We start from the raw sequence: 24,976 nt of genomic DNA on the forward strand, positions 1-24,976 counted from the left end.
CATTAGTTCATCCTTGAATGTCTCCTTATTTGAACACATTCTAGCTGCCCACACTAACTGTCCTTTAAAGATGTTTCCCTTGTTATGTAAAGGATGACAACTACAAAAATCTAAATAGCTACTAGAAAAGGTTTCTTTTCTAAAGATTTTTGATACAAAGGTACCATTCCCTCTGTCCTTAGAAATTGTCACATCTAAATAATTGATGGAATCTTTAGAGCAGTGAGATGTAAATTTGAAATAAACACATACCTGGTTAACATGGTCCAAAAATCCTGTGATGTCTATGTAGTCATCCTTCCAAATGATGAGTATGTCATCCAAATAATGAAAATATGTGGACCACAACAGGCATATAATACCAGGTTTGCATACATGGGAGCACATGTGGCCTCCATTACTACACCCTGCACCTGTTTGTAATATTCTTCTTCGAATGTGAAAAAATTGTTGGACAAAATATAGACCATAGTGGACATAATAAAGTTAATCATGTTGTCACTGAGGGCTGTTAATTCCCTAGTAGCTTCATAAAAGAGGTTAAAACCCTCACAGCGGGGGATAGAGGTGAACAGGTTGACCACATCTATTGTGGAAAAAGTGCAATTATCAGTGTACCACCTATCATTGAATTTAGATAGGAAATCCCTAGAGACCTTAAGTAAATAATGTACTGGTTTTAATGACTCTTTCAAAATCCTGTCTACAAAGGTACACAAAGACTAAGTAGAACTGTATTGGGCTGAAATGATTACCCTGAAGGGTGGATGCTGGACATTTTTGTGTTTCTTCGGGATACCAAAAACAATAGGTATTAAAGGGTGGTCAGTTCTAAGAAAATCACACAAGTCCTCTGAAATAGCATTTTGAAAAAGGGAATCTTCTAATAATAATTTAATTTTTCTGTGTGCTAAAAATACCTCATTCATAGATGACATTCAGTACTTATCTGTATCAGGAAATATCACAGTAAGTTCATTCACATAATCTAATTTGTTAAACAAAACAATCCCCCCTCCCTTATTGGGTTTCATTATTCTCACTGAATCATCATATCTTAGTGTGTTTATCAAAAGATGTTCTTCCTTGTTAGGATTGAAATGTTTCTTAATGGAACCACAATTACTTTCCTTATGGATGTCACCCTCACATGTTTTTTTTTTCAAAAGCTTGTATAATAGGGTGCAAAGAGAGGTTGAAATAACTCTTTTTTCTTAAAATTTGATTTGGTGGAGGAACATTACCTTGTTATCCTTTGAACAAAACATTTAAGTTTAATTTACATTTAAAGAGTTTAAGTTCTGTTATTGCATCCACTGTACTTAACCTAAAGGCAGGTACAAATGTAAAACCTTTTCTAAAAATAGAAAAATGTATTTCATCAACTGTCTGATCTGTGTAATTAAAAATGTTGAACTCTTGAAATGTAAAACATTTCCCTTTGTGGCTGACTTCAATGGTGTTCACTATATCTAATTGTGTTGTCTGTGTGTATTCCTGTACCCCCCCCCCATTCTTTCCCATGTTGTTTTTTGGGGAGTAGTGTTTTTCTAAAAAAAGCTTCTGCTTATTTTTATTTTTGATATGTTCATGACCTTCTTAGAGGAGGGTAATTCGTGTTGTATTCATCCTGTGTTTGGTCATAATTGTCATATTCTTCATAAAAGCTACGCCATTAGGTACAGGGTCACTTACTTGTAATTCACCACTGTACCTTAAACTGTTAACTTCCACCCCTTTCAATAATTGGTATAAAGGGAGGATATAAAAGAATGATTTACTGAACCCTTCAGTTGTTCTGATGAAGTAACAGAGTGAATACTGTGGGATGAAAGTCCTTAACCTTTGGAGCTATTTGGAATAAAGCTGTTATTTTATACAAATACTTTCAGTGTGGACCTTATGGTGGAGTTGAGGCCTGGAGCACTTTAAGTTATTCTTCTTGGTTGACAAATAGGACTTGGCAAATATCATACAGCAACCGGACAGGTGAAATTCTTGGTTATAGTCAGGGTGTCCCACAGGGCTCTGTCTTAGGCCCTTACTTGTTTAGACTGCATCTTTCAGACCTAACTTTTCTCATCTGAGGTGTTCTAAAGTCTATACGCAGATGACCTGAAAGTGAGTAAACTGATTACATGTGTTACAGATAAGGCATGTGTGAAAAATAACTTGACTAAATTGACCATTTGGGCAGAGGAGAATAATATGCTGATAAATACACCAAAAACTAAGCATATGAGATTTGGGAGACATAAACTGAAAGGTAAATATTTAATACAGCATGCAGTGATTGAAACTGTAGACTCATTTAAGGACTTGGGTATATGGGTAGATCCAGCTATGAGTTTTTCTAATCATATCAACCAATTTTAATGATAGTTATAGAACTATAGGTTGTATAAAAAGATTTATAAAGTCTAAGAAATCAAAAATAATGAAGTCGTTGTTTGTTAGTTACAGTAGACCCAAACTTGAGTATGGAATAACAATATGGAAGCCCTATAAGAAAACAAGCATGAGTAAACTGGAAAGAGTACAGCTGAAATATATCAAAGGAATCCATGGATGTGAAATTTTAAGTTATTATGAAAGTCTAAAATATCAGGACTTGTACAGTGTCTCTTCCAGATAATTAAGAGATGATCTTATTCGTGCATATAGTGCATTTAGTGACAACTACCTCTGGGAATGTTTGGGGTTGTCAAAAAGTACTAGCGAATCAGCAGACAACCTATGTAGAAGATTGTGGTCCGAATGGAGAGAGGGGTCCAAATGGAGAGATGAAAAGTCAGCAAGCAAAGGAGAGTAGTAGTGCTGAAATTGAATTCATCCTCCAGTCTTGGTGAGTACCTTCATGAGGTGGACCCTGCTTTCACAAAACCTCACCAAGGCGACACTAATATATAGACTGTCCCCAGGATTCAGCAAGCTCTGCACAAAGTGCAGGAATAGTGCAAGAGCTGCTGCACACAATATGGCTGACGAGCGATCCAGGAACGAGCTTCCGGGATGTGCACAAGTGCTCCTACACTATTCCTGCATGGACACCACTGCTATATGCTAATTACCTCATTTGCTGGTGAAAACCATGCAAATGAGGTGAATTAGCGATCCAGGAAGCAGGTAGGCATATTGTGCAGGAATAATGTAACCTGTTTAAATGCATTTGGTTACTAACCGAATACATTTCAGCAAATTACAAAATGGAGGCATGGCAGCTCTAAAGAAACCATGTATTCAATGTAGTAGGCATGCCAATGGCCAAATATATGGCCATTGGCATGAGAAATATTTGCAAAATTATAAAAAATATTTTGTGCCAATTTCAGCCATTTAAGCATAGGGCAGCGATGTGCAAACGGGATCGGCCTGAAAATAAGAAAAAAAGTTGGAAATAAGCTTTTAAACCCAAATCAACATTTTGCCATAATAGTTAATGGCATGCATAAGACAACAATACCAGGGGATAGTGGTTGCTAAGGGGGAAGGCTGAGTGTGAGTGTGGTAACTATGAATTAGCATTCTATTTTATGCAAATGAGGGGATTGATACTGAATCACAAATTTCCTCTCAGTGTTAGCTTGCACCCAACCGTGTAGGTGCAGCAACACCATTGTATAAGAGGTGGATAACCTCATAAGGGGGATTGTCATGCATGCTGAAAGTTTATTCGAGCTCTGTGGCCTGTGTTTGCCCTTAGCTAAGCACAGCTAAAGAAGGGGGTGTGTCTGAGACTGCCTAGCAGTGTTTACACTGCCTAAATGGGTGTGCGCACCACGCACCAGGTTTTAAACAAAAGAAAAAAAAACAGGAAATAGCAGCTCTGTTCACATCTAAGCACTGGGTATGCGCACTACACCTCAGGGCTTAAACGGGAAGGCAATGGGAAGGGAAAGCAGCAGTAAGAAGGCAATCAAGGAAAACTAGCATAGCTGGCAGGTGAAATGTATCAGAATCAGCCAATTACACGTGAAACAGCCTAGCACACTACTATAAACTATGCAAACACTTTCCAGTCTGGTTATCCCTACAAATTCTACACCACCAGTGTACACAGATGGAGGAAATCTTACCTGACAAAACTAACAAAATGCTGCTGCTCTCATACATTAATATGTGCAAGAGGCTGAGGGTGGTGAGGATGTGAATGCTGATGACCAACCCACAGTGAGGAGAAAGAGAAGAGTGTACAGAGCCAGGGTAACCTACCACAGGGTACATGAGCTGGAGATAGTAGAGTACTATGGTGTGGACAGGGACATTCTACAACAAATTGTTGAGCTGTGCCAGCCACATGTCACATACAGAACCAACAGAGGGGAACCCATCCCAGTGGATACTAAGGTATGTGTAGACTTAAGAATACTAGCCACAGATACATTCCAAAGGGCAACTGGGGGTATTGTGGGGATATCACAGGGATCAGCATCCAGGGTAGTCCACCAGTTCCTGGATGCCATGTCAGCACATACCGGTGAGCACATATATTTCCTCAACACCCGTGAGGCGTTGACCAACAATATGTGTCTCTTTCACCAAATAGCAGAATACCCTGAGGAAGTGGGTGCTATAGACTACATGCACATACATATCAAAGCACCACCAGGTGAGCGGGGTAGGGTCTACATAAACCACAAGGGCTTCCCCTCCATCAACTGCCAGGTCATGTGTAATGCCCAGGGCATTATTCTGAATGTCTGTGATGGCAGTCCTGGAAGCTATCATGACTCCCACATCTGGCATATTACACAGCTGTAGCAGAGATTTGCCAGTGGGGACATCCCATATGGCTACCTAGTGGGGCATGCTGGGTACGTACTAGAGCCATGGCTGATGACACTCCTCAGAAATGCACACACACCTGAACAAGAACTCCATAATGAGGCACATGGACAAACCAGAATCATAATAGAGTGTGTGTTTGGGATGCTCAAGTCACAGTTCCACTGCCTGGACATATCTGGTGGAGCCTTGCAGTACTCTCCAGCTGCATGTACACAAATGTCCATAGTATGTGCCATGCTACACAATATGATCCTGCAGAAACAGCTGCAGCAGGAACAGCACGGGGCAAGGCCACACAGCCCTCCACCATTGCCAAGACCATCACAAGCACAGAGGGACTCGGAGGAGGAACTACCTGAACCTGCCCATGTAAGCAGAAGGAGATGTGTCCAGTATGCCCAGGCCTTGGCAAAGAGACAACACATAGCTCATTCACTGACATGGTAGGAACCCAGGGAATTACACCTCTCTCTGACTCATACATACAGTAAAAGGGAAGCCAAACATGACACTACCTGTCCTTTACTATGTATAAGGAGTGTATTATGTGTATCCGAACTAGTCAGCCCTCCAGCACCCTCCTCAATACTGGCACAGCCACAAGGTAAGTCAGTCTTCCTATCAATTGCTGAATGGAGTAGTATATTCTGATAGTTATATCTATGGTGTGGATGTGAGCATGCAAGGGAATCGGGTGGCTGAATGGGATGGCAGCAAATAGTGTACACCTATACAGGCAGCATGAAATCCATAACAAATATTGCTGTCAACATGCTAGGCAGTACTAGACAAGGTGACAAATCCCACTGCAGTACATGTGGTGGCCCAAATGTGTGTCTATAGGACACACACATGCATGTCAGTGAGGCTCACATACCCACCACCAGCCTCAGCCACCATTACAGGTGAAGATGACCATAAAGAAAGGCTTGGCTAAGGCCTCCAATTGATGGCAATGGTTTACAGCCCCACTCCAGACCTACACAGACAGACTACAACAGATCTGGCAGTTGTATGTTCGTTCTGAAGGGTAAGAAGTCTGAAATTGAAATGTAGGTCACTAAAACCTAAGATCTGTACTTTACTGATATGTCTCCAGTCTGCATGATAGGTCAGACTACAAAATAAAATGAAAGCCAACAGAGTACCTGAAATACCAGTACAGTCATAGCAAATGTTTGGAATTGTCAGGTGTGCCCCACAATCCTATGTAGAAATGCAGTAACATGTAAGTGTGAGGTGTAATAACAGTGGAACACAGATTACACAAACTGGCCCAATTTACAGAATAGATTATTGCATGTGTACAATATGCAGGGGTCCATGTGTTAGGTTGTCATGTGTTCAATATTCTGTGGAAGTAGTCAGCATGTAGGCATGGAGGGTTGTGTCTCGGTGGCCTATGGGCAGTACTGTGGATGACAGGGCCATGTTCTGACAATTGCAGTGCCAACCACAATGCCTCTTAGCAATACCCATGTCAGCAGTCATCCTTACTCACTGTCCAGATGTCAATATCTGTCACCGTCTGAAAGATGGACATGCCATGAATCTGGGCCCATATATGCACACAGTACACAGGTGGAAGTACCTTAGACAGAGTACATAACATGTAACTTGTCAAATGCACACATCTTTGGAATTGTACATACAGTTTAGCAGCACATTCGTTGTCTGTGTAGTATGGAATACTTATGTTGTCTGGCCAATCACTGGCAGACCACAAAAGGCAAAGTTATGAAGTAATGAAATAATGCCTATGTCCACACACAAGGCAGCATAAGGGGAATGTCCCAGGTATATCTGTGAGTCAGTTGCAATAAGCCTCCATATCACACATGCACTCAGCTCACCCCACTTCAGCCACAGGTTTATCACAGGTCATATTCTTGCTGTTGGGAATGAGTACAGTATGACTCCACTTCTATATGGAAATACCCACAGAATGCAGCATTCTGAAGAGGTGTCCTATGAAGGTGTGTCCCTATCTGTAAGCAGCACCTTGCCTGCATCCAGACAAATGGGTCAATATGTACAGGAACTATTGTCATTAACACCTTGCACACTTACTATCACCACAGGGGAATCCACTGGCTCGCAGTCTGGGAATGTAGGAGTGACAGAATGCACTGGCCTGCTACAGATGGCCTGCATTACTACCAAATGGCCTACAGACCTCTGTCAAAGGCCTGTGCCTCACCCATAGTGCCAATGTATGGTATCTCATGGGGTCCCAAATAACAAACTAACACAGTCAACAGAACACAAATGCAAGGCCATGTTGACAAATCCCAATAGCATGCTCCCCCATATCTTACTTCATGAACTGTGGACCAATCCATAAATAGCGCTGGGATGAAGGGTCAACTATAGGGATACTTCTCAGATATCACTCTCATAATATTAAGAAGAGGCTAGAATAACAGAGTTGGGGGGTGTAGAAGCATGGACGTCATGGAGTGTGTGAAGTCTGAATCTCTGCTGTGTGCCCATACTACCCCTGCCTGCAAACCCAGTAATGGGTTGCTACAAACCTGCTCGTAAACCACAATGTGAAGGGGAAATTACCAGATATATGAGCCCTCCCTCTGGGTAACCTGGGTGAATCTGTACAGCTGAGAGGTATGGCCACAGCAGGATATGGCCATTCTGTTAAGTCGATGTATGTACAAGAAGGGGATCCTCAGCCACCATACTACAAAGGTGCTGGACCATTTACACAGACCCATCAGCAAGTGTCTGTAGTTACCCCTCCAAAATGGCAGGAGTGTGCAAGAATGTATAGTCTGCGGACCGCAATACTGGACTCAGCTTCATTCATCTTGTATTTCCCAGTAAATAACTGTGACCAAATAATTATATCTGTCAGTAGTCAATGACATAATACATCACAGTGTAAAACAGTACATATGTCTGAATATCTCTGCTAACACCAACCATGTAACACAAGCAGCACAGGCAGCAATAGTTACAGTATCCCCCTATCTGTTGCCCATTGTGACTCCATATTTTCAATCTATCTACAGATATCCTGCAGAAACAGGTTACTATCTGTAGGTTGAGAGTACCAAACCCTGGACTGGAGTACAACCCTATCTGGAATGGATTCACACACTTAATACAGGAGGTCATACTGGGCATGCTCCTACACTTAGATAAATGAAGCCCATGTCTGACAACACAGTGGACTATACATATCTGTCATTTGCAGATATCTGTCCAAACACACCAGATTATACACAATTTATGCTTCACACACACATTGGATAGGCATACTCACACATATCCAAGGCCAACACACTATAATATGTCAAACATACACACACAGACATGTGGGGAAGAGAGAGACAGACAGTGGCAGATAACATTCCATTATGAGGTCTGTCCACTCACTACACATCCAATTGGCTGATATCACATGATGTGCTGATGTCAATCACTGTAGTCATTCCTTTTGGTAGCCCTCAGCACTATAGTGTGTGTGGTGCTTGTGATAACTGTGTACCACAATAGTAAAAATCAGTATTCATGTAGCATGTGTATACCCAGTCCTGTCAAATGTAAAGTTGTGTGTGACTGAGTGTGTGTGTGTGTGTGTGTGTGTGTGTGTGTGTGTGTGTGTGTGTGTGTGTGTGTGTGTGTGTGTGTGTGTATTTCCAGAGGAATTATTTATGGCCAATTCACATGCACTGCAATTCCCATTGCCCATGTTAGCACTCCTGCCGATGTCAGTCACCTTGAAATAAATCATCAGACAAATCTCAACCCTATAAGCTCAGTGGAACTCATGATAACTGCTTATTACTGTAGTATAGCAAGCTAGTTAGGTATGAGTTCTAATCCTAGACATGGCAAGTGTGTTTGTGTGTATGTGGAGGCAAATGATTTTGAGACCATTCACACTCACTACACCTGCCATTGCCCACTTTGGCATGCCTGCTGATGTCAGTCACTGTGAAATAACCCTTTGGCCGAGTCTTAGCCTTGTAAGCTCCATGGTGCTTGTAATAACTGTGTAATACAGTAGTTTAGCAAACTAGTTAAGTAGGAGTTCTAATCCCAGGTATGGCAACTGTGATAATGTGTGTGTATGTGGAGATGAATGATTTTGAGGCCATTCACACTCACTACACCTGCCATTGCCTACTTTAGCATGCCTGCTGATGTCAGTCACCTTGAAATAACCCTTTGGCCAAATCTCAGCCATATAAGCTACATGGTGCTTATGATAACTGCGTAATGCTGTAGTATAGCAAACTAGTTAGGTAGGAGTTCTAATCCCAGATATGGCAACTGTGATAATGTGTGTGGAGATGAATAATTTTGAGGCCATTCACACTCACTACACCTGCCATTCCACTAATTTAACAGACCTTCTGATGTCAGTCACCTTGAAATAACCCTTTGGCCAAATCTCAGCCCTTTAAGTTCCATGGCACTTGCAATAACTGCGTAATACTATAGTGTAGCAAACTAGTTAAGTAGGAGTTCTAATCCTGGTCTTAGCAACTGTGATATGTATATGAGAGTGTGTTCCTTTGTTGACACCTGATTTTGAGGTCATTCACAGTTACTACACTTCCCTTACCCCTCTTTTTGCTCTGCAGTTGATGTCACTCACCTTCAAAGATGCCTTTGGAGAACTCTCCAACATATAAGCTCCGTGGCACTTGCGTTAACTGCATAATACAATATTGTAGCAAACTAGTTAGGTTGGAGTTCTAATCCTAGTCCTGGCAACTGCAAAAATGTGTGTGAATCTTTGTTGACACCTAATTTTGTGGTCATTCACACTTACTGTACTTCCCTTATCCCTCCTTTAGCACTGCAGCTGATGTCACTCACCTTCAAAGATACCTTTGGACAATTTTCCAACATATAACCTCTGTGGCACTTACGATAACTGCGTAATACCATAGTGTAGCAAAACACTCCAAAGTGGGGGGCTGTGCCACCCACACCAGCACACCTATGTTTACCAACTCCAGGATTGCACTACATTGGAGAAGAGGATATGTACCCTGCCGGTACCATTTTCAATGAGATTAAACTGGCGGACTGATTATTTACTGATGTGATGTTTGGGAAATTTGGTCTTGGTGGAATTACATAGGCCAAAATGAGTTCTCTGCAGAATGAAGTACATCCATGTGAACAATATTCTCTGTGTATTGCATCAACACAAAAGCCTCTGTGTGTTTGTGTTATTCACAAACATTTGGTGAGTGCCACCCACTACACTTAACATTGTCCACTGTAGAAGAGCTGCTTACATCAACCACCATGTACTCACTTGTATACACCCCTCAGACCTATCAGCCATGTGGCACATGCAGTAACTGTTATACATAGGTTCATAGGTTCATAGGTAGGTACTAGGCTATCTGCCTAAGGGTATTTATAAGCCTAGCCTGAGTGTGTCAGCTTTTGCCACCCCATTGATTAATTAACTGATCCTCTGTCAAGCAGAGCCAATGAAATGATCCCAGGGGTGTATTTTCTGTTACCCATCCACTCGTCAAGGTTTCTCTTGAAGAGTGTTATTGAGGGGCTCTGCCTGATGTAATTTGGAATTTTGTTCCAAAGCATGGAGAGTCTCTGTGACAGGAATCTATCCCTCCAGCATGTTCTATTTATTGTTGTGGCGAGGTTTAGAGCGCATGGCTCACAGTGACTTGGATTTCTTTAGGTGGAGCATGTCCATCAATTCTGAGTTGGACATGGCTTTCTACGTCAGGCAGAGATCACCTCTGAGTAAGCGATATGCCACTGAGTACAGCCGGAGTTTTTTTTCAGTCGGGCTGCATAGGACATATGTTTGAAGCCAGTAGTCCTCTTGGTGAGGTACTTTTGTGGTCTTTACAGGTGTTGGAAGTGTCTTGTGAGGTACATCCCAAATGGGACATTGTACTCTATGGTGGGTCTAATGAGTGACGAGTAGAGAAGCACTATAACCTCTTTATTTCTAGATGTGAACCATTTAGTAATTAGATGGGCAACATAAAATGATTTCCTAACTACTTTGGCAATATGTTTGTTAAAGGAGAGATTACTATCTACCTGGGTCCCCAGATCTCTTATTACCTCTTCTGTATTAAGGGGGGTGCCACCTATGTGGTAATTTGTGGGTGTTTTGTTTTTCCCAAATGGGATGACTATGCATTTTTTGGCATTTAGCTTGAGGCCATGATTTTGACACCAGGTGTCCATCTCAGTAAGGCCCTTTTGGAGGATGTCCGTGTCGGCTGGAGAGTCAATTATGGCTCCCAGTTTGCAGTCATCAGCAAACTTGGTTAGCCATAGTCCTCCTGTGTTTGCCTGTACTTCTGAGAAGTATATGCCGAACAGTAGGGGTCCTAGGACCGAGCCTTGTGAGACACCACTTGTGACTGGTTTAGAGTCAGACCTGGAGCCTGCTATTCTTACTGTGTGAGTTCTGTCTGTAAGCCATTTGGCAACCCATCTAGTGACGTAGGGGTTTATGTTCAGGTTGGTGAGTTTTTCTGTAATACCCGAGTGGGGAATGGTGTTGAAAGCTTTGGCGAGGTCAAGGTAGGCTGTATGAACCACCTTTCCCCTCATCTATGGCCTCGGTGACTGTCTCAAAGAAGTCAACCAGGTTTAGTAGGCATGATCTGCCCTTAACAAAGCCAAACTGGGTTGGGTCAAGGGTTTGGAGGTTCCCAATTTCTTTGTTAATGAGTTCCATGATGATGGGCTCCATAGCCTTGCAGACCAGGCTAGTCAGGCTTATGGGGAGATAGATACCAGGGTCAGTTGTGGCCCCTCCTTTGTGGAGAGGAATAACCATTGCTGTGTGCCATTCTATGGACATGTAGCCTGTGGAGAGGCTGAGGTTGAACAGCGTGTTTATGTGGGGGGTTAGTTTGTTCTGTAGTTTGTGCAAGATGCAGCCTAGGACACCATCTGGTCCCATTGAAGCTGTGTTTTTGGCTTTTGAAAAGGCTGTTTTCACCTGTGCGTCTGTGATTTTTGGGACACTACACTTTTCCAGTATTGTTGTGGGCCCTTTTGGAGGTGAGAGGGGGGTGAAGTTCGCACTGAATCTATCTGCCAGGATGTTGGTAATATCAGTAGGTTCAGTATATTTTGTGCTATTTTGCACTAGTTCAGTGCATGTCTGTGAGTTGCCACTTAGATTCTTAACATAGCTAAAGAAGGCTTTGTGGTTATCTTTTGAATCCTTGGCTATTTTTCTTTCGAAGTTAGCCTTGGATGATTTCATGAGGGACCTTAGCTTCTTACTGATACTGATCAGGGATGTCTTTCCTTCCTGGGATTTGCTTTTTTTCTGAACTAGTTTCCTCCTTCTATTGTATAGCCTGTTTATTGTAGGGGTCCACTAAACTGGTTTCCTTCTCTTAGAGGAGTGTGTCTTGGTTTTGTTAGGGATGGCACAATCCATGCATCCTTGTAGGTGCTCATAGAGTGAATTTGTAAAGGTTTCTGCATCTTGGGCAGCATTATCCTTTAGCATGGGGGCTGTGAAACTTACCACCTATGTCTTAAGTAAGGTGAAGTTTGCTTTAGAAAAGTTTTTTACTGTGGTTTCCTTAGTTGGGGTGGTGGTGGGGTGTGGACATCCAGAGTGATTAGTTTATGGTCTGATCTAACCAGTGACGAGTTGACCTCCGGTATGGAACACCTGTCGCCCATGTTGGTGATGACCAGGCCCAATATGTTTCCACCTCTGGTAGGGGAGTTTACCAGCTGATCCAGGGTGTTGGAGTTGATGAATTCCAGGAAGTGCTGGACCTGGGAATTTCTACTCGATTAGTTTTCCCAGTGAATGGTAGGGTAATTGAAATCACCCAATATCAGTGTGTTCGGTAGGACCTTCATGTTTTCCAGTGTCTCCAGAAAGGTGGAGTGGTGGTCCTGGGTCATGGAGTGTGATCTGTAGCAGGCCACAATTTGCTTTGCAGATTTCCCGATGTTAGTTGCACATGGATGATCTCAGAGGTATCATGCTGCACCTCTAACCTGAAGGTGTAGGTATTCTTGATGAATATGGATACACTCCCTCCTTTTGTGTTTCGGTCCGTGTTCTGTGGCCGAAACGTGTGGCATGAGTTGTAGTCCAGTAGTGCTGGGGTGCTCTCTGGAGCCTTGAACCAGTTTTCATTTACTGCACAGCTGTCGACGTTCTCCATACTGAGGAGTGCTTCAAGTGCATGCAGTTTGAGATTTAAATTCCTGGCGTTGAGTAGTATAACCCTCAGTTTTTTGTTAATTGTGCTGTTTACAGAGGTGAGTTTGACTTTTGAGCCTTGCCTAAAAAAGGCACTATGGGGGCAGCAAGAGCCATGGTCAGTAATCGAAAGCCTAGGGGTTACAGGTGCAAGCCATCTCTTGTGAAGCAACGTGGCTTGTCAAGCATGTCGTCCCAGGCCGACAGACACTGGATCCCCTTTGAATGACACCAGAAGCTTAGCCAAGTGTTGAACTTGATCATTTTTTCTTTATACTGAGGTATCATTCTTGGTGAGGGCAGGATGCTACTCATGGTCAAGGTCATACCAGCCTAGGCTGCATGATCAGAGAGCTCTTCCATGTCTCTTTTCATGTAGTCCAGGGAGGTACGTCTCAGGTCATTCACACCAACATGAACAATGACAGAGTCATATTTGTACTTGTTCTGGAATGACCTGAGTGCTTGTGTTATGTAGCAGATTCTGGCTCCTGACAGGCAGCTAACAGTAACCTTCTGCTTGTCCAGCCTAGTCAGTGTGACATTAGTGTGCTTGACTATACAGTCACCTATTACTAGTGTGCTAGGTATGTTATTTCGCCTTAAGGGCTGTGATTGTGTGGCACGCTGATTTTGTGTTTTATGTGTTGTCTGGTTTGTGACTGGAAGTGCAGGTTGTTTGGGTGTCTGCTTTGGAGGTCTCTGATGCTTTTGCAGGTTTTTCTTTAGAGCCTCCGAGTATGATTTTGTGTATTTATGTGTATTTTTTGCCACTGCTGTTTTTGTAGGTCTGTGTGTGGCTGGAGGTGCGGTGCAAGTGTTAACTTTCTCATCTTGACTGTCTGTTCCAACTTTGGGTGGAGACAGCTTAGCTTCCAGTTTGGCTGTATAATTGCATCTCTCACATATGTTAGTGTTTTGTGGTAGGAGGAGATGGTTGTCTGTGTACATGAGGGAGTTGTAACATTGTCTCAGGATACCCAGATTCACCAGCTGGCCTGGAGAGTGCACCTGAAATTGCCCTTTGCTCATGCCTGAATAGTAGGATGAGCTGCTTAGTCACATGGTTGGTGAGGGGTGAATAAAGAGCCTTGCCCTGCTGGGCAATCAGTGTCAGGGTATATTAGTGCTTGCTATTAGGTCTGAGCAAGTGCTGGGCTGTAAGATGCTTTTTGAGTGCTTAGGTTGAGAGTTAGACTAGTTTCAAGGGAAAAACTGAAGAGGAGACTTAGTGGAGCCGGGAATAATTTACCCATAGCTAACCGGCAATCCCTGGTGCGCAAAACCGAGCAAACGCGGTTTTTATAGTACGGAAATGAAAGAGATAGAAATTAACCCAAAATGGCCAATAAGCTATTAACGTCTGGGTTGGAACCACTCCTCCAGAGACAGATAGGTTGCTTAAAGCTCCTCTCTCTCTCACAGGTGAACAGAGAAACTTCCTTCTATCCAAGGAAGGTATGGGCAACTCAGAAACTAGTATCATAGCCCAGAATTCAGCACTAGCCTGAAAACTGGACTATACTACAGACCTGTTACTTGTGTTCAGCTGTACCAGGGATATGACACAGTCAATGTGTCACCACAGTGCCACACCCCTCGTAGGAAAGGACAGCAGACCAACATCCTCCTGACACATAGACACCTAGAACACAAACAGAATACATTATAGAGACCATAATCAGTCAGTGTTAATAACAGCTATAATGCATCATGGCTGGACAGCTACACACCCTGATGTGTAAGCATTAAACATTCCAGCTGACAACATGTTAAACAGCATTACATTGCCAATCTTTAGTACATTCAGCCTGTGCATCAGAACCATATTAGCATGTCCCTGCATCGATGGTATGGATGACAGGGATGTGGAACAGGTATCATCATATGCACAGGGTGTGGTGTGGGTTTACCAGAGGCCTAGGCTAAGCTGTTTGGTTGACATCATGTGTGTGGGTTAGGGGGTTCTTTATTAAATGGCCTGTGCAGACGTGGTGTGTGTAGGTATGGAGGTGCCCTAGCTGTGTTGGTGATGTGTGAGCGTGTATGTATGCACAAAGTTCTGCCATGCGGCTGCCCTATACAGGTGTATGTTGGATAGCTGTGGACCATACATGGCAGGGTGTACAGTTCACCGTGTCCTGCCATGGACATGGGAACTGCGCCTGCCAGGGGTTGCATGGGTACCACCCGGCAGATGCCAAGATATGGTACTCTCCTCTAACAATGACAATTGTCCACTGAATCTGAGTCCCTGTTGGGACCAGCCAGGACCATGTGCATGTGGCCTGCTGTGTTGTTGTGTGGAGAGCACCCCCCCCCTGCAGTGCTGGTGCTGGGACTGCCACTATGGGAGCGGCCGTGAGTTGTTGCACATCCACGTAGACCTCCAGCTGTTGGTGTTACTGACCTATGTCCATGTGGCTGATGCCCTACTCCCACCACATGCTCTACCACAGACACCAAACAGTTGAGGATTTCAATATCTCACCCAACTATCTATCCATGACCTCTGCAATATAATGGTGGGCACTTGCAAGATCACAGATGTTGTCATGTACAGCAGGAAAAGTAGCCCTCTGGATCCTCAAACTATCTCTGATGTAACGTTCCATATGTGCCTTTGTCTCCATGACGGCCCAAAACATGCATCTGGTGACACCTGCTGTGGAACTTCTGCCAGGGGCATGATGGCCAGCAGCCCTCCTATGAGCACCCCCGTACATCTGCCTGTGTGGTACCTCGCCAGTCATTTGACTATGGCTGCTGTGTACAAACACACTTGCCATTGTCCCCACACTTTCCTGTCCCATGCCACCACCCACCAACTGTGCCTCATCTATGGCCACTGATGATGGGGTATGTATGGGCATTGTGACTGTGTGTGGGGATGGGGTGGATAAAAGTGGGATGTCAACCAATGGCACAGTTTCAGCCCTTGACAACCCTGCCTGTGCCTCATTATGCCTATCATCATTGTCAGAGTCTGTATGGACACTAACATCAAATTTCCTACAGGAGGAACCCTGACCCACCTCGCCACCTGTACATTATGGTTTACTTTTACACACATATACACTTACAGGTGAGGTGGCACAAACATATTACACAGATCTCAGTACCCAACAATTGACATGCTTGACATATGGCACTCAATATCAGGCAGTGCAGCCATTCTAAATCCTGATTACAAACAATATACATATGTGGGATGCACAAGCCATGTTAGTAGGTGATGCCCCTTCCCCTGGGACACACTGCACCCATTTACACATTAATGTTGTGCAACCGTACAGCACAATGGCATGCACTGCACACCATACCTCACAACTATACAAATCATTGCTGAATGTGTTTGATGTGTAGCAGTTATGTTTGCTCTGTTCTTCACAACCTCTATGTGTTTGTCTAACACATGACTGGGATGATATGAGGATGGATGTCACTAATGAATGACTGACATTTGATTCCCAGATCTCATCATCATCAGTTGATGTATGTGCAATAACATCTGTGTACACTGACGACCTTCCAAGTCTCATGTGGATTTCAAGAGCATACACATCCCTGTTGACATGGCAGCCTCTTCTATAATATGATATGGGGCCACATTACTGCAGTCAAAAACATTATACACACCTGTTATGTGACATATGACCTATGCAATCCAGTCCTGTGTCAGATGACTGTCAGTCATTGAGATGCTGACTGAGATGCATACCATATTGGGGATGCATAGCTGTGCACATCCTTAAACCAATGGTTTGTTGAAGCATCTGCTAACTGAAATACAGCAGTCACTATTCCCGGAAGGGGCACCATAGCATGGCACATCCTTACCTTTACATAATTAGGTCAATCTTCTATACAAAGGTACCACAACTCTGCCAGATTGTAAGGCCAGCTCATGTGCATAGCCCGTGGAAGTCACTCAGGGACTTCAGTATTACTGTGGAGTGTGTGTTATGTGTGGGCCAATTCATAGCCTTGAATTTGTTTAAATATGGCCATTCTTAGCTAGCTTTTGATGTATGCTTCAGTTCACTGTTGTATTTGAAGCTGACACCCCTCCCCAACCTCAGCCTTATTGCAGATGCCTGACAACTGTGGCCCATACATGAGTGTTAGTTTGCAGTTTTCCACATTCAATCCACCATGTCTACAGGCCTACTTTCAATTACTGAAAAGCAACTGTAAAGGTGCGCACTGGCAGCAGCAACCTTCATGTTGGGGATGGTGGCTCTGATGTGATGTGAGCTGCTGTTTGTGCATCAGACATAACCTTAGGACTACTGTATGTAGGTTTGAACCTTGGTCTCATGACATCATTAGACATTGCAAAACATGCCTTTGGAAGACCTGGGGGCCATGCTTTTACTACCTGTATGGAGGCCTGGATGATGTTTCTTGTGGGATAAATCTCCTATCTATTTACCCTAACCCATAAGGCACACTTATGCAGACTCCAGGCGATTGTTGACACAGGTAATAGACAGACAGGACTTGCTAGACATTTGTGTAACTGCCTCAGTGTTGTTGCATGTATCCGGGTAGCCTCCCTGACCAGTTTGCACTATGTATTGTCATCTGTGTCTTGTCAACATCACTGTCATCCCATATTTAATACACCTCTAGATGACTGTCTTTTCTGTTTGCCATGGAATATACAATGGTGAGGTAATGTTATTTTACCATACTCCTGACTACTTCTTTCGGATATGGGATCCATGTTATGCCTTGGAAAATGTCTGAAAGCCATGGCTGCCTGTATCGCAGGCAGCTGGCCAATTGTCATGGATATACTTCTCGGACAGCAGACCATTACATGGTATGACATAGAGGCCTGTAGATGGCAGGCATGTACTGCAGAAGAGTGAATGCTGTCAGTACATCACAAGCTGCCTCCACATTATGTTAATTGGAGTGTGTGCACATGTATGCTTTCAGTGTATTGTAAGGTTTGTAAACCCCATAGTGTTGTCCTAACATAGGATTCTATTTTATACATTAATTGCACATGTTAGGTGCACATTACGGGTTGTAAAAGGTGTGGAATGTGTTATTGTCCCCTGTCATTGTATATATCAGGAACAGTTGACACCATCATAGGGGTGTGTACACTGTTGTATCGACTGTATGAGGGTTATGTTTCATACATGTCCTTACTGTAGGCCAATTGTCCCACCATTTGCCTTGTCTCTGTCCACACATCTTGCACTGACGGGTTGTGAGGTATACTGCAGGTGTCCTACATACCCTTCACCATGATGACCACTGTGATGCGATGCAGTTAACACCAACAAAACTGAACATGTACATCATGCATTATAGGTAGGTGTGATAAATGTGTACAGGGCATATAGCATGGCCTTAACATGGCCGGTGTATTGGAAATCATAAACAAAATAAGCCCATAATCACCAGCCACAGGCTGCTGCTTCATTTGTATACCTGCGGGACCTACATAGTTGTGGGAGAGAGGTATTTTCAGTAGCCACTCATGTGGCATTGTTGCAGGGTGGAAGCAGCATTTCAGAACATTAACAGAACAAACAGCAATACTACAGAATACGCAGCCCAACACCATAGATGTGCACATCTGTGCATTACTAAACTCCAGCTACAGACTATCTTCTCTGATATATGCATGCAGATTCTTTACAGATAGGAATAAAGAATCAACAGTCTTCTAGTTATATGCACTGTGGCATTACCTGCATGCTCCTCAGACATTGGTTGGGTGCCTCCCATCTCAACAATGCTGGATTCTGCTTAATGGTGGGTGCGCTGGGCGGGTGCACAAAGACTGACAAGGAGCTGTTCCATACATGTCAGTGGGGGCTGGATGACTGCACCCTCACCTGTGGCTAGCTGCTCCCTTGCTACAGCAGCTGCTCGGTTCTGTGCATGACGCAAAATGTCACTGGCGCGATGACAGACCAGGTAATAATGCCAGTTCTGTTGTCCAGCATCATTTACCCTGTGGACCAGTTCTTCCCACAGGGCTGTTTGGTCACGTAGGGCTTCTGTGCCACGTCCAAACAGGACATCATAGTGCTGTATGAGATACTGAATGATGACATCATCCTCCAATGAAGTAAAGGCTGGTATCCTTCCTTGTGGCATGGTAGCTGGAAGACATAAACAGGAGAAAAGGTTATACGACCTCATATGGTTATGCACTTGCACATTAACACAGAATATTACTTGACAGTATTCCAAACTATAACCTAAACCTATAATCAGCTGTCATTACACTCCTGGCCCTGAACTATCTTATTCCACCCAATGTTGCACAATTAACTGCATAATCCTCTATTCTCCATTCATTTCTGTGTATAGGGATGACAGTAGCCATCGTCCATGTGGATGGTGGCGAGTCTGTGTTTGTATTGTGTGATGGAGCTGTGAGCACATGCCTTAATTCAGGTAAGAGTTGGACAGTGATGTTCTCATGGCCCAAAGAGACTTGCTGTTGTTGCCTTCAGTAGGCATTATGTACATGTTCACCATTGATGAGGGGGGTAATGTATTTGATGTGCATATCCCCCTATAGAATTTGTGTGAACAGGGTGGCACAGTTCCCACCTAACCTGTGTGATGCATGTTGCCTATATCCATGGCATGTGTGTATGATGTGTGCTTTACCCTCAGTACAGGTTAAATTGTGTTGTTGCTTCTGAGACTGACTACATATGTGGAGACACTCTGTTGCAATTGTCCTTGGTGGTGTGGATATGTCTGATTTATAGTCATAATCAGCCTTACACAACATCAGCTGTGAACATACATGCTTGCTGAGACAGAGGTAGACTTTCTTTCAAGTTATTGGCTGTGTCTATGTGTCTCTGTACAGCCAATATAGCATCCTAGTATGTGCTTTGTGTATCGCTGCTGTCCCCGAAGGGGGATTACTCTCTCCTTGGTGGAGGCTACTTTTACAGGTCAGGTACTGCTGATTGCATATAACTACAGTGGATATGAAGTGCACACACCTCTGTTACAATGCTTGATATTTGTGTAATTGGAACATGACACCACAAAAACTCATTTCAAATAAATTCACACCTGTAATGTGATCTCTGTCCTTTACAATTCGATGTGAAACATGACAATCGGGTCTGTGAAAACATATGTGAAATAATAATCAGTACAATAAGCCAGTTGAATGAGTGTGCATACCCTTAAAGTGATATGTTATGTGAACACCTGTTGAGATAACTACAGCATCCATTTGTCTTGGTTTGCACACTCAATATAATTGTACAGGTTATGGGCCAGATTTGGGGTGTGGAACATTTTTGAAAGATTATTTGTGGTCTAATTGTCATACAGCACACAAACATGGCATTCTAACAGGGGTGTGTACGCTTTTGATATCCACTGTATATAGGTGTTGCTATAGCTGTTAGTGTTAGGATTGGGCAATGGGTCATAACGTAGATGAACACTTCACTGATTACTACATGATAATCATGCCGACTGTAGTACCCATATCAGTGTCAGGGCAATGCAACAAGCAGTAGCTGTACACATTTATTTCTGTTGTATGCACTGACACTGATATTACACACATGTGCAACATGCACACCCTATTTTTTGACTGCTTGTAACCCATGGTATCAGTTTTGTGCCTTCCAGCTGGACATACACATACATACATGTGCACAGGGGATACCTGGTATACATTTGTGTTCTGTGTTAGTATGGCACACTGTATTCACAGTCTTGCCATTCAATCATGCTCTTCAGCCAGTTATACACACAGGACTTCCGGACAAAGACCCACATCAATGGTTGACAAAAGTAACATCAGTATTGATACCATATTACTCTAGCTGCAACATACATATTTAAGTTGATTGCACATTAGCCTTTGACACCACTGTGATGACCTGGAAGATGTTCAACAGTCATAACTACACTATTATGTTACGTTGTCATTGCTGGAAGACTTGCCACTGGTTTGGCTGACATAGATCAAGTATATGTGTGTGTGTCTACAGATATCAGTCACAAATGTGCTTATTGTCCAGCAGAACACTGTAGAGTTGAAAGTTATTAATTCAAGATATCACATGCAGTTCGGCACACATGTCTGCAACAGTACTGTACTATCCACATGCTCTATATATGTCTCTTAGCTTTCCAAGACAAATATGTATCATACTCATATTCACAGGGGACATATGGATATGGCAACAGCAGTGGCACAGTCACAACTGTTTGACAGACACTCTAGTGGTTGCAGATGTGAGCTGTCCTTTCCTAGGGTGAGTCAGGCTCCTGAGTTGTGATACCACTTCTCAAAGCCTTAGAGCATCACATATGGACAAAGCCTAACATGATGGGGGGGGGGGTAAATAGGGACATATCATACATATTCCTGTTACAGAGTTATGAAGTTTTTAGCATAATACATTTTGCATTACTGTGACTGTTCTGAAGGATATGTAGTCTTACACTCAAGTGTTTTTCATTACTTCATGACTTCAGTCCTCAGCTATTTGTCAGACAGGTACAGATGTCAAGACGAACAGACATAACAGTCTGATTTCAAAATCTGGCCATTCTGTGAAGATTTGTACAGTTGACAGGTATGGATGTGATGTCACCCACTGCAGACAGAGCCAGATGCTGTGGCCATAGCAGTTGTACAGCAGGATATCAGTACAGCAAGTTTTGCTGGCACATATACATTTTTCCAACTCAGCTATCCCATTATTACAGATCAAGTATTACCTTAAATTATGTGCTGAAATGTTTCACATACCTTTTTGTGGGTGTGGGTTTGTTGTATATTCAAACCTAAGTGTTTTGGTTTGGTTGTTGTCTCACTCTGTGTCATTTTCTCTCTCTCTCTCTGTCTTTCTGTCTCTCTCTCTCTCTCTCTCTCTCTTTCTCTCTCTCTCTGTAGTACAGGGATTGAATGGGTTTGATTAAGTTACAGCATGGCTTTTGCAGGTGATGGTCATGAACAGGTGATGGCCTATGCACCAATCATTGTTCCCCACTTGCTAATTGCATGCAGGCCAGCTGTGTAGGTCTTCCAATAGCCAATGTCATGACAACCCACTCCTATAAATGTGTACTTCCTGTGGTTGCTATCCCTTTACCTTGCCTATAAGGAACACATCCTTTCTGTGTGTGGGCAGCAATGTTACATAGAGCAGGTGAGAATATCTCTTACAACACAACATGTGGACATAGGCCACCTACAGGTTTATGTAAGGTTCGAGACATAGAGACAGAGTGTGAGTATCACTGTTATATTCTTTGAATACTGCTAGTTTAACAGTGTTTGTGTGTACATGCTAGTTCTGCATAGCTTGCAGTCCGACAAAATTATGTGTCTGCATAGCTCTCAACTGTAGGGCTATCCACATAATGGTCAGGGTTTGGGCCACTATGTTTAGTGTGTTCCCCAAACAGGTGTTGTCCTTGACAAATCATTGCCATACTCTGTTGACTGCTATCAGTAACTGGAAACATGCATTAGTGTTTGTGACTTCATATCCCTCAAGAAGGATATGTTGCAAAAATCCTGTAACACCAGCAACTTTCACAGTGTATGAGTGCAATATATCAAATATGGCCCTGTGTTTGGCCCTATGTCCTCCACTTATATACTAGGTTTTGTCCAGATGTCATGCAGTAATGGTTGATAGGTATGGGTTATCATTGTTTAGTGCTGACATTCCTGCTATCATACCAGTGAAGTTGTGGACTCCCTCTCATGCTGTGGGGTATGGGTCATAAATATGGGCCATAGGCTAGACAACATGTGTGACCATGTACAGTCAAGACATCATTTTATAGTAAACACTGTTATATACCCATGTAACACATTTTTTTCTGGGGGGTAAATGTTTGACTCTTGGGCTGTTAGCATGTGTGAGAGATATTACTAATAAAAACAAAAGGTATGCATCTGTACTTTGTGATACTATGGTGATGGGGACAGTGGTGTGTTAGAAGTTACTGTTTGACACACAGTCTGTTTGTCAGTTTGATAGATCAGTTTAAAGTGAAGCATTGTTATGTAAAGGATCAATTTACATTGTAACATTTCATACTTTGCCCACTAGGTGGTTAACTGAGGAGTGCAATTGAAGGCTGTTGGCTTAATCATGTAATTGAGTGTTGATTGATTTTTGTAGTCAAGGCAAGTGTGTTTTGTACTGTTGTACTACTTGAAGGCTTTTGCCATGACATCAGTGTATGATACTTTTTGTGGCTTACTTTGGTTACCACCTGTCCCTCTGTGAAAGGCATGGTCATTGTTTGGCCAGCTATGACCTACTCATAACCCTCAACTGTACACATTTTTCCATAATGTCCAGATGTTGGCATCATAACTTTTGTGTGTTCCTCCTTAATTAGGTTCCTTTCTGGCAAAAAGCTGAGGATTGGACTCATTCAATGATGACAAACATTTGACTGTAAGACTCTACATTCATCAGAAAAGTAATGCTACTGCAAAACCTCTCCTATTCTATCAGCTTTATGAGATTGTAAGAGAATATTTATAATCAGTCCCTATTTGTCCACCATCATGTTATGCTTTGTCCATATTTTTGCCTATAACAGGTTGAGAGGTATGGTACTGCAGATGACAATTCTGACAATTGGAAAATGTCCTGGGAAGATAGGAGCAAGAATGTATCATATGCTTCCTTTAATATTTGCATAATCCAGTTATGTTGTATTTTACACACCTACATGCTGTAAGACATGGCATAAACAACTGAAATAGTACAGAAATAAACTTTTTTAGGAAAATGGTGGTGTTATGTGTGTTTTCTAATGCAAACATTCTCATTTGTGAAAACATATCACACTCTGGCCATTTGATAAGGTGGCAACTGTAGGATTATTGGCTGTTTGGGTTTCACTGTGCTCTCTTTAGTCATTTCAATTACTTGCCTAAGAGATTGTTGTATGTCTGGCCACTGTGTAAGGCCTATCATGATTATGTAGCAGCAGTGTGTGTACTTGTTATTTGGACTGTGTATGTGTGGGGTCAGCAGATGAATGTCCCATACCACCCAAGCATTCTATGTACAGCATGAACTGCCACAGGATATGTAGGGGTATTGTGTGACTCTCATGGGGGGTATATCTATCCACAAAGCCATTGTACTGTGGTCTTTGCTAGGCTTACCAGTATTTATCTGTAAGCGTGTTGTTTATTAACATATATATATATATATATATATATATATATATATATATATATATATATATACACATATATATATTATTTACTAGTATATAGTGGAGCTTTTCTTCTCGGGCCTCTGCTGAAAATGGACATGTATCCAGTCAGACTAGCCCGGTCAACAAATGCAACAAATGTAAAATAAATAAAATATATATATATATATATATATATATATATATATATATATATATATATATATATACACACACACATATATAGAGCAAACATTCACAGATATATGTTTACACACATATAAATATATGTATATGTATGTATGTATGTATATATATATATATATATATATATATATATATATATATATTTTAATTTATATTTATATATGTGTGTGTATATATCTTATTTGAATATTTACTGCTTCCACAATATACATTCCCTATAGTACAGTGATTGTCCTGCAATATATGATCATGAAATCATCCTGAAGTCTTACAGCTTACATTGCTTAATGGTTAGATGCTATGAGTGTGGTGTACATATTGCTGTGTTCAAAACTGGCAAAGGTTGCTGGGCAGAACAAGGGCTCATGGAAAAAGGGTGATTAAGGCACTTTAAAGTGGCTTTAAGTGGGTTTGTGTGAAGCTAAGCGGAGCTAGCACATGGTTATAAGCATACAGGTGTTTAAACTGTGTGGGCTTGTCTTAGCTGAGCTTACCAATGCGCAAACCTGGTTTGGTATGATAACTACTGTTTACCTATTCTGTGTTTGAGCATATGTGAACTGGTTTGCCTAC

This window comes from Protopterus annectens, chromosome 12.part0 (assembly GCF_019279795.1).
Source record: "Protopterus annectens isolate FY-2018-M chromosome 12.part0, PAN1.0, whole genome shotgun sequence".
Classification (NCBI taxonomy): domain Eukaryota; kingdom Metazoa; phylum Chordata; order Ceratodontiformes; family Protopteridae; genus Protopterus; species Protopterus annectens.